The following is an 11903-nucleotide window of genomic DNA, read 5'->3' as shown; positions in this document are numbered from 1 at the left end:
ACCAAATAAGTATAGGAACTTATGTAATATGGTTTAACAAAGCCTACGTACTAAAAAGAAACCTTTCCTAAGTGCTTTTGACCCATTACGACCCGTTTAGGTAGCTTACGCTACTTTAACGCGTCGCACGCGTAAAACGCGTTCGGAAAGCCTAACTAGTCCTATGACAAGTATTATATGCCTTAACATGTCTAATATTGTTGCTAAATCAGTTTAGATGTCAAAAATTAAGTTACATATGCTTAAAGTGAATTTATGCGTAAAAATGGCATTTTGGTAATTTACCTAAGGCATATAAACTACCTATCATACCACTACTTAAACGATGTGACCATAAGGTATAACCTCGGAAGGTTATTTCCTATACAACTATGGTCACCTAAAGTGGTTGGTCGGATCCTAATGATCGACCAAATGGGTCGGGTTCGGAAGTATAAGCACATGATTAGATCGCTTACCTTTACGACCCTAAACAAGCACAATTCTAAAAGCGACGAGCTAAACATGCTAGAACATGTTTAGTAAAGTTAGAAAACGGTTTGGTATCAAAACAAACGGTTTTGATACCCTAGAGTAGTTTGGTTACAAAATACGCGAGGAAACGCATTTTGGTCGAAACTACGACTCGTCACTGAGCCTAGATAACGTGGTAATCAGTGGGTATAGTCACTAGGGACTATAACCATCGTGATTACGCTCACGTTATGAAGTTCAAATGAAGTTTGCGTTGACCACAAACTGGTCAATGCAGAAAGTCAAACGCAGTTTGACTTTAACGCTAAAACGATTGAAAAACGAGAAAGAGTACTTACAGAAGGTCCCCGCAAGCTCTTGATCCGATTTACTCTCAGGTATGAAGCATAAACTTCAACTTAGAGAGCCAAAATCAGATTCAAGTGTGCTTTGGGAAGAAAGTGAGGGTGGGTATTTATAGATTTCCTTGAACCGTTAAGATCGTTCGTCGAAAAACGTGATTTAATCTCAACCGTACACATGTGCCCATGGTTTTGTAATACCATGGGCACCCCTAGAATGGCCCATAGTATTTTATAAACTATTAAATACCAGCGCATGGTTTTGTAAAACCATGGGTTAAAACCATCAACCCTTCAAAATTGGACTAGGTTCATTGAATCTAGTCAGAAATTTCAAAAATGGCCCCTACACTTGTAAAACTTGATTTTTTTTTTTGCACTTTTAAGTCCCGTTAAGCCCATTTCAAGGCTCTAAAATAAAGTTAATGTATAGGGATCTTAAAATATGCTCAAAACATCTCGGATGTCGGTTCGTTTGGTCGTACGGTTGCGTTGTTCGGTTAATTACGACGGAAATCGTAATGAACGCAAAAACGATCCAAATTACGCGACGAATGGAATTTTATCATGCCAATCACTAAAATAAAATATTTTAATGATTACATAAATTTTTGGATGTCCGGATATATTCAGAACGTAAGATATGCGCGAAAATACAAACTTATGCACTTTTTGACGCTTTTAGTTTCTGAATGGCATAAAGTTTATTTTAACACACCGAAAACCTCAAAGCCTATTTCTAAGCTTTGTAAAGGATATTTAGGGTGTGTTTAACTTATGATCAAGTTTTGGAAGGTTTGTTAGAGTACAAATTGACATACTTTCGCAGTTTGTCGAATTTAGTCCCTGTAAGCGAATAAACTTGATTTCGGCATACCAAACCATCCAAAACTTATTTCTAAGTTATGTAAGGGTTATTTAAGGTATGTTAAGCCTATTTCACTATTCCGAAGTGTTTGTTGCATTGAACTGGTTATATTTACGCATCAGATCGCGTATAACCTTCCAGAAAGCGATTTAAGGCCCGAAATCAAACAAGAATCAATATGTGCAAACGATACACGTATTTATTCAAATCCCAAGTATGAAATACAATATTTCATTGGTTTGGTATTTGTTTGATGGTTGAAGTGACACAGGTGTCACAGTCTCCCCTACTTCAGGAAATTTTGTGACAACTCGAATTTCCAAGATTTCTATTACGCATTTATTGCACGTTTATTGATTGTTTAATTGTTTGCTTGCACAATTGGTTTGCTATGAAACTGTATATGTTTTGATACAATATAGTGTTTTGTGGTTGTGCATGGTTATGTGTTACTTGTGAAAGATTTGACAAATAATGGAATGTGGTGTTGAAACTGTAATAAATAATACTTGAGGGTGTTTAGGGTTGATAGTGAAACCTTAACAACTCATAACCCTAATCCCCTTCCCTAATCATTCACTAATCATTCACAAAGAATCAAAAACACGTACTTTCACCTCCTCTAATCCTCTCTACAACATCTTCTCATCATTCTTGGTTTCACAAGTCTTTTGCATCAAGTTTGATTACCAATCCATCTAGAATCGAATCAAGGTAATTGTTTAATCATTGGTTGTGATTAATTGTTGATTGATTGATGCTTGTAAACCCTAGTTCTTCATATGATGAATCTGAATTTACTGAATTGATTTCTGATTACTGTGTTATGATGAATGATTAGTTGTAAGCCGATAAGATTGTTCACATAATGATTTCTTGTAATCATCGATTGACTGCTTATGATTTCTGTAATATGAATTAGGGTTTTGATTGTATGTAATCGTAACTGTTGTAGAACGTAACTGATTCAATCACGTTGAACTTGAATAATCGTATGTATGACTGTTGGTTGTCTGAGTTTTAACATGTGAAGAAGGTCCAACCTTTATAATTATAAGGGATCCGAGTTTTATAAAGAAACACATAAATGTCCGAACTTTATAGCTCACAACAAGGTCCGAACTTTTAATAAACAAGTGGTCTGACTTTATCAAGAGATGTGTAAGTCCGAATTCTTTAAATATCACAAGGTCTGACTTTTTAATGATGTTATAATCAGTCCGACCTTTGTTTTGTTTGTAATTCATGTTGTCCGAAATTTTCGTATATGAATGTAAAGGGTCCGAAGTTTATATGGAACATGTGGACCGAGTTTTGCTTGTAAAAGTGAGGTCCGATCTTTGTAAATATTATCACGTCCGAGTTCTTTGACACTTGTGATAATCCGAGTTTTGTAAAGGACACTAAGGTCCGAGTTTCATGACCTAAGGTCCGAGTTTTATGCCAATCATATGTCCGACCTTTGTGACCCATACCCTTGTCCGAATTCCCTTAAGTGTGTGTGAGGTGGTCCGAGTTTTGTGAAGGGAGCCCTTTCCTTGTCCGAACTTTACTATAATGCAGCATGTCCGACTTTAACCCCCCAAGCCCCTATCCGAGTTTGTAGGTATCTTGCCACTGTCCGAGTTTGTTTGTGTTATATGATTCTTGTCCGAACTTTACCCTTGGCCGAGCTTTGAACTACATAATCATGCCTGACTTATATATACACACCACATAAGGGATCCGACCTTTATTAATACATGATGTCTGAGTTTAATATGCATGCAAGATCCGACGTTTGTTGATGAACTGTTTGAATTATTGATTTGATATATATGATATGAATTATAGCGACGTTACATGCCCTAAGCTCTGCTTATACTAGAAAAGACTGTGTGTTTGTGATGTCAAGTTCAGCAACCTATATGAGAAACTATATGACACTATACTGAATGATACCGTATGTACGAACAACCATTATCATATCAATTTATACACAAATATCACACGGATCACAATTGCTTGATATCATAGACTTGCAAACCCTAATTTGATGCAAACACTTACCTCGTATCATATGCAACATATCCTAGGTCGTGTGTAACGGACTTAGACGTTTGATAAAACCCTAGAGCATAACATACCGAGCAAACCAAGGTGAGTTCACACAGCCAAGGCATGGGGTTTCTGGGTGGGAATGGGATTTGATGAACTATTGCATATACTTCGCTGATAGAACTACGACTAGACTAGTAACACTTATTGAACTGATCTTCGCACACCTGCCAAGGGTTGGCCGCGATATTATGACTGACTTCGCACACCTGCCTTTGGAAGGCCGCGAACTGAATTTACTAATCTTCGCACACCTGCCTGGTAGGCTGCGATACAGATAAACCTAGTCTAGAATACTCGGGATGAACATCCCCTAATATCTTCGCATACCTGCCTGGGAGGCCGCGATGGAAACTAATACGATACATGACATAACGAACGAACATACTACTACTCACACTATACTATTATTGAACTGTTTACTGTGAACTCGCTCAACTAGTTGTTGACTCGTTGCTGCATGCCTTGCAGGTCGTTAGGTACATGGAGCTTGCACAGGGAGAAGCTGGTCGTTGTGGGCTTGGAATCGTGATTATCTTGTTAAACACTTATGTTAATTGATACTTATTTATGATGGGTTTTTATCTATACGCTTCCGCTAAACAATGATAACTTACTTATGATTTGGAACACCTTTCATATGGATTTGATTTGGTTTAAATGACAATTACTTTTACTATATGTACCGTTCTATATGATTGGTGGCTTGATCCTGGTCAGTCACGCTCCCAAGCGGTGATACTCCGCAGGTGGATTTTGGGGGTGTGACAAATTTCGTCCTGAAATTTATTTAGAGGAAACTTGTGAGGGCTTGAAACATGAAGTTGAAAAGAATCAAACGAGTAATCCTGTGGTGATTTAACTAGACTTCAATAGAGTCCCTTTAACTAGGTCACCAAAGGATCTTTTAACTAGATTAACAAACAATCTCTTGAACTAGACCACCCGAGGGCCTCTTTAACTATATCAACACATGATATATTTAACTAGATTGTCGAACCAATCTCTTTAACTAGATCAACAAATGATCTCTTTAACTAGACCACCAGAGGGCCTCTTTAACTATATCAACGCATGATATCTTTAACTAGATTGCCGAACCAATCTCTTTAACTAGATCAACGAATGATCTCTTTAACTAGACCACCAGAGGGCCTCTTTAACTATATCAACGAATGATCTCTTTAACTAGACCACCAGAGGGCCTCTTTAACTATATCAACGCATGATATCTTTAACTAGATTGCCGAACCAATCTCTTTAACTAGATCAACGAATGATCTCTTTAACTAAACTACCCAAGAGGAATCTTTAACTACATCAACAGAGGATGTCTTTAATCTTTGGAATAGTACTTTACAATCCATAGGTTTTAAGTATAACGTTGAAGCCCATTAAGGATTGGGGTAGTACCTTTTGATATCCTACTATGAATCCCTTATACGAAGATATGGAAGATTCTACGAGGATTTGGATAACAAAATTTGGATCACACCAAGAACATAAAGGGAGAACATAAGCACATAATCACAAAATTGTTAAGTTTGACTTTTAATTTGTTATCTTTGGACGCGGATACTTAAAGTACACCAGGAATCCAATTCGTGGATTTCATTTGGCACTTTAATCATTTTCAAGAATCTATCTATAGAGATAGAATGATCTACCAAAAATTCGATTTCGTTTTCAAGAAAACGCAATATTCGAATTAAGGTACGAAAATTTTAGGATATACGGAAATACCGTTGGGTACCCTATTAAGAATTTATAGTGGTACTTTAGGTATTCGTATAGAGTTGTAACTTGCGCCTTGTACTTCGTTTCCTTGAAGAAACGGGTATTTGGGAAAACGCAAGAGATTATAAAATGGAAGGATTTTGGGGGTAGTATGTTCTTCAAGGATTACGGCTCCTTGATTGTTGGTATTGCAGGGGATACGTTGTGTATACATGCCATCACATTTGTACATTGCAATGTAAAATAAAAAGATTTATTTATAAAGAACAATCAACTGTTTCATGGACCTTGACAACAAAAGAAAATAATAAATAAGGCTTGAGTATTTCTAAACAATGTTGTCTTCTAGTCGGTCCGATGCTCATCCCTGCGCTGGATTCACATTAGCAAGCCTTGGGCAATTTCTTCGGAAATGGCCCATTTCGCCACAGTTGAAGCAAGATCCTGGGGGAAAACGAGCTTGAGCAGGATTTACTTGAGGTTGGTTTGGACCACCTTGTTTTGGGGTAAATCGACAAGCATTTGCCAGGTGACCGAGTCGCCCACATGATGCACACAAACGACACTGTAGGTGAGCTAAGTGGTGTGCATTACATTTGTTGCATATCGGTGCAGTACCGGTATAAGGTTTCCTTGTAGGAGGTTGAGCTGGTTGGTTGAGGGTGTTTTGGTTGGGTTGTGCAGCAATTGCACAATTTTGCGAAGCCTTATGCTTCTTAGAGGGTTCGGTTTTGCTTTCCTTGGTTTCCTCCTGAACATTAGCTGTTTGTTTCTTGTCACCTTTCCGGAAAAGTTTGCGCTTTCTGATCTGAGATTCGGTTAGGGTAGCAGATAATTCAATGGCCTGTCTAACTGTGGTAGGATTACTACCAGTAACAATGTCCGGAACTGAGTCAGGGAGACCATCAATGTATTTCTCGATTGCCTTATCCAAAGGCGTAACCATGGAAGGACATAACAGGCTCAACTCCTCATATCGATCAGTGTAGGCTCGATGTTCACCACTGTCTTGCTTAAGATCGTCGAATTCCCTTTCCAAGGCCCTGATCTCATGACGAGGACAAAATTCCTTCATCATCAGAGCTCGAAGCTCTTCCCATGTTTGAGCTAGTGCCACATCGGCACCCCTATCTCTCATTACACCATTCCACCATGTCAAAGCCCGCTTTTCAAAGACACTAGATGCGAAATCTACCTTTCGCTCGTTTGGACATTGAACATGTCTGAAGGTGCTCTCTAGACTCTCGAACCATTGCAGAAGTGCAGTCGCTCCTTGAGACCCAGAAAACTTTGATGGCTTAGCTGAGTTGAACGTCTTGAAGTTGCAGGGGGCATTATTGTTATTGAGAGCTTGGTTGCATTGAGCAACAATGTTTGGAATTGCAGCAGTCATTTGCTGGGTAATGATAGCTGCCAGTTCTTCATTAGGTATCTTGTTGTCGCGTCGTGGAGGCATTCTAAAAGGGAAACAAGAGAGAGAAACAAGTGAAACGACATTGGGTAAGAATAGGAAATTACCGACCAAAAGCATGGACGATGGTCATTTGTTTGAACCACGAAGAAAACAAACGACACACAAAGGTTGAATCAAAGTAAATGGGTTCTCATGATGTATCGTAAAGACATACTCTCCTATAAGTGGACACTCACCCCAAGAGTTCCCAGGTAAGAGTGACTGGTCCGATACTGCGGATTTGTACGAACACTCTAGCCTTAGACAGAAAACTCAAACTTTGACGGGATTTTGAAAACTTTGAAGGTTCGAAACCTTATAATAAATCATCCTAGAACAGATGATTAGTTTTCAAAGCAGATCAAATTTAAGTTCTTGTTGTGGTTGTCACCTAAGGATAAGTGACGGTATTGTTTTAAAATCTAAACACAAGAATCTTGTGTTAGGGTCCTAGTAAGGTTATAGTCTAGGTCAAATCATTACTAATAACCTAATTCTCTATAACCATTGGCTCTGATACCAACTCTTCTGTCACACCCCGACCACGTAAAACAACAAAACGTGGCGGAATCGTCGGGGAGTGTTGTAACAGAATCATTGTTTCACAACCATGGATTAAACAAATTTCGTTTTATTGAATTAAATGAGTTACAATGTCTTAACAATAAAGAAACATAACAAAAATTAACTAGTCTTGCATCTTTTAATGTCACTAAGGCCTCGTCTAATCCTATGTGAGCATGCATCAATATCATCAACTATCGTACCTGAAACACATGTGAAAATACATCAGCATAAAAATGCCGGCGAGTACATAGGTTTTGTAAAAAAATAGGATTCATGACTTAGGTTTACGAAAATGTTAAATGAAAACTTGTCATGAATCCAGTTTAAGTGTTTGCTTTTATAAAATGTTTGAAAATCGATGATAGATATGTATAGTTAAAAAGAATGATGTAAGGTTAAATGAATAACCAAGTAAAAATGAGTTGTATAAAACAAACTGTTTTGTAAAACAATGTCTTGTGAAAAATATGTTATTTGTGTAAAAATGTATAAATCCACATGAATGATTTAAATAACGCTACGCCATGTAATATAATACAAGCACTTATATATAGGAAGTACCAGCGGCGTATCCACCATGCTTGTATCACATTACACGCGTCTCGTTACTCAAATCACTTACCCACATAAACTACCAATGTAAATTGCCCATGTCTAAACCGTTGTCAAATGTTAATCAAGTAATGTGTAAACATAATGTCATGTATGGCAAGTGAAATATGTAACAACCAAACCATAGGTAAGAATGCACAAACAATGTACTAAGTATGCGACGGATGGACATACATAGCAAGATACCAAGTATAAGATGTCTTTGTAAAAGGATGTACTAAGTATGCACACAATGGGCATACATAGCATGTGATGTAAAATGTACTAAGTATGATGAACATACATAGCATGGAATGTCATGTAAAACGATGTACTAAGTATGCACGATGGGCATACATAGCTAAAACATAATGAAATCATGTACTACTAGCGTACTAATGAACATAGCATGTATATGATATGAAATCATGAAAAGCATGAAACTAACAAGTAGGCACATGTGTTTCACCCCAAAATGTTTGGAAAATAGTAAAAGAGGGGTCTATGTACTCACTTGAGGGTGCTTAGAAGTCTTGAACAACAACCAAGCAAAGCTAGAGGGATCACGGAAATCAAACGGCATCTATATAGGTATCTACATTAATAAACGGACCTATCGGAGGATCGGGTAGTACGAGGGTTCGTAAACCAAATAAGTATGGGAACTTATGTAATATGGTTTAACAAAGCCTACGTACTAAAACGAAACCTATCCTAAGTGCTTTTGACCCATTTCGACCCGTTTAGGTAGCTTACGCTACTTTAACGCGTCGCACGCGTAAAACGCGTTCGGAAAGCCTAACTAGTCCTATGACAAGTATTATATGCCTTAACATGTCTAATATTGTTGCTAAATCAGTTTAGATGTCAAAAATTAAGTTACATATGCTTAAAATGAATTTATGCGTAAAAAGGGCATTTTGGTAATTTACCTAAGGCATATAAACTACCTATCATACCACTACTTAAACGACGTGACCATAAGGTATAACCTCGGAAGGTTATTCCCTATATAACTAAGGTCACCTAAAGTGGTTGGTCGGATCCTAATGATCGACCAAATGGGTCGGGTTCGAAAGTATAAGCAATTGATTAGATCGCTTACCTTTACGACACTAAACAAGCACAATTCTAAAAGCGACGAGCTAAACATGCTAGAACATGTTTAGTAAAGTTAGAAAACGGGTTTGGTATCAAAACAAACGATTTTGATACCCTAGAGTAGTTTGGTTACAAAATACGCGAGGAAACGCATTTTGGCCGAAACTACGACTCGTCACTGAGCCTAGATAACGTGGTAATCAGTGGGTATAGTCACTAGGGACTATAACCATCGTGATTACGCTCACGTTATGAAGTTCAAACGAAGTTCGCGTTGACCACAAACTGGTCAATGCAGAAAGTCAAACGCAGTTTGACTTTAACGCTAAAACGAATGGAAAACGCGAAAGAGTACTTACAGAAGGTCCCCGCAAGCTCTTGATCCGATTTACTCTCAGGTATGAAGCATAAACTTCAACTTAGAGAGCCAAAATCAGATTCAAGTGTGCTTTGGGAAGAAAGTGAGGGTGGGTATTTATAGATTTCCTTGAACCGTTAAGATCGTTCGTCGAAAAACGTGATTTAATCTCAACCGTACACATGTGCCCATGGTTTTGTAATACCATGGGCACCCCTAGAATGGCCCATAGTATTTTATAAACTATTAAATACCAGCCCATGGTTTTGTAAAACTATGGGTTAAAACCATCAACCCTTCAAAATTGGACTAGGTTCATTGAATCTAGTTAGAAATTTCAAAAATGGCCCCTGCACTTGTAAAACTTGATTTGTTTTTGCACTTTTAAGTCCCGTTAACCCCATTTCAAGGCTCTAAAATAAAGTTAATGTATAGGGATCTTAAAATATGCTCAAAACATCTCGGATGTCGGTTCGTTTGGTCGTACGGTTGCGTTGTTCGGTTAATTACGACGGAAATCGTAATGAACGCAAAAACGATCCAAATTACGCGACGAATGGAATTTTATCATGCCAATCACTAAAATAAAATATTTTAATGATTACATAAATTTTTGGATGTCCGGATATATTCAGAACGTAAGATATGCGCGAAAATACAAACTTATGCACTTTTTGACGCTTTTAGTTTCTGAATGGCATAAAGTTTATTTTAGCACACCGAAAACCTCAAAGCCTATTTCTAAGCTTTGTAAAGGATATTTAGGGTGTGTTTAACTTATGATCAAGTTTTGGAAGGTTTGTTAGAGTACAAATTGACATACTTTCGCAGTTTGTCGAATTTAGTCCCTGTAAGCGAATAAACTTGATTTCGGCATACCAAACCATCCAAAACTTATTTCTAAGTTATGTAAGGGTTATTTAAGGTATGTTAAGCCTATTTCACTATTCCGAAGTGTTTGTTGCATTGAACTGGTTATATTTACGCATCAGATCGCGTATAACCTTCCAGAAAGCGATTTAAGGCCCGAAATCGAACAAGAATCAATATGTGCAAACGATACACATATTTATACAAATCCCAAGTATGAAATACAATATTTCGTTGGTTTGGTATTTGTTTGATGGTTGAAGTGACACAGGTGTCACAGATATGATATTAATATCTTTACCACTTAAACTTATTCATGTGTCCCACTACTTGAATATACTCCCGTATCCAGATCCCAATATTCAGTCTTACAGGTGAGTATACCACAGATGATATCTGTAAAGGAGTTAGATGCGAAACCGTGAGAGCTCAGGTCAGAACTTCCGTTCAGCAGAGAGATGACGGCTCGACTTTTGGTGTGTCCCCTTTAGAGGATCTTTTCTTCAACAGCACATGATTAGCATTTTTCAATGTTTCATCATTTTTATGCTGAGGGCGGCGCTATATTTCAAGCAATGCGGAAAGTATTATACGGGGACTAGGTCTGAATTTCCATTCAGCAGAATTCCCGGGATAATACCCCAGATATCACTGAGTATAAAGTCCTAGTATCTCAGAAAGAGGGATCTTTCAAACAAGATTTCGGGGGTTACCCATATATCCAAGAAATGTTACCCACGAAATAAGCAAGTTTGAAATTTCGATTTATATCTCGTCACAATCTACTAATTGTGCAAAAACTTACTGGCACATCCGCAGTGATATTGTTTATCACATTTTTAACTTTCGATTTCTTTAGCATATTGTGACAGTCCACTGAGTTTTGAGCTTTTTCAAATTTTCTCAACAAAACTCTTTTTCATTTTATCATGTTTTTGTTGTTTTTTCAATATTTTTCAATTCAAAAATGAGTTTTGAGCTTTTTCAAATTTTCTAATGTTTTTGGATTTTCTGAAATCTTTACTCCCCCTAAAATACAAACACATTTAAGGAAATTTTAAAACAAACTGTACAAGTAAAATGACAACCTGATATCGAATCGCTTCAATTCGCCATCCACTAGGCATAAACAATCAGAACTTTCCCCTTTCAACAAACCATTTTCTCATTAAGATTTCAAAACACTTAAGTTTGTTTTAATCAAAATGATTTTTCAGGAAAATAAGCTTGTTTTTACCACTTGTAGGTTCGGGGTTCATCATCTTGTTCATTTTTTTAATCATCTGTAGTAAATCAAGTACAACTTAATGTCCCTAATTTACCACTTGCAAGTATGCACAAGCAAACCTCTTTACCAGTTGTAAGACCAAACCTGTACCAATTGTAGGAATATCACATCTACACAGATTACATGTTACCAATAAAGATGCCGATTCCTGCTTCACA

This window comes from Helianthus annuus, chromosome 16 (assembly GCF_002127325.2).
Source record: "Helianthus annuus cultivar XRQ/B chromosome 16, HanXRQr2.0-SUNRISE, whole genome shotgun sequence".
NCBI classification, from domain to species: domain Eukaryota; kingdom Viridiplantae; phylum Streptophyta; class Magnoliopsida; order Asterales; family Asteraceae; genus Helianthus; species Helianthus annuus.
The sequence above is the reverse complement of the archived record's forward strand: the minus strand, read 5'-3'. Positions refer to the sequence as shown.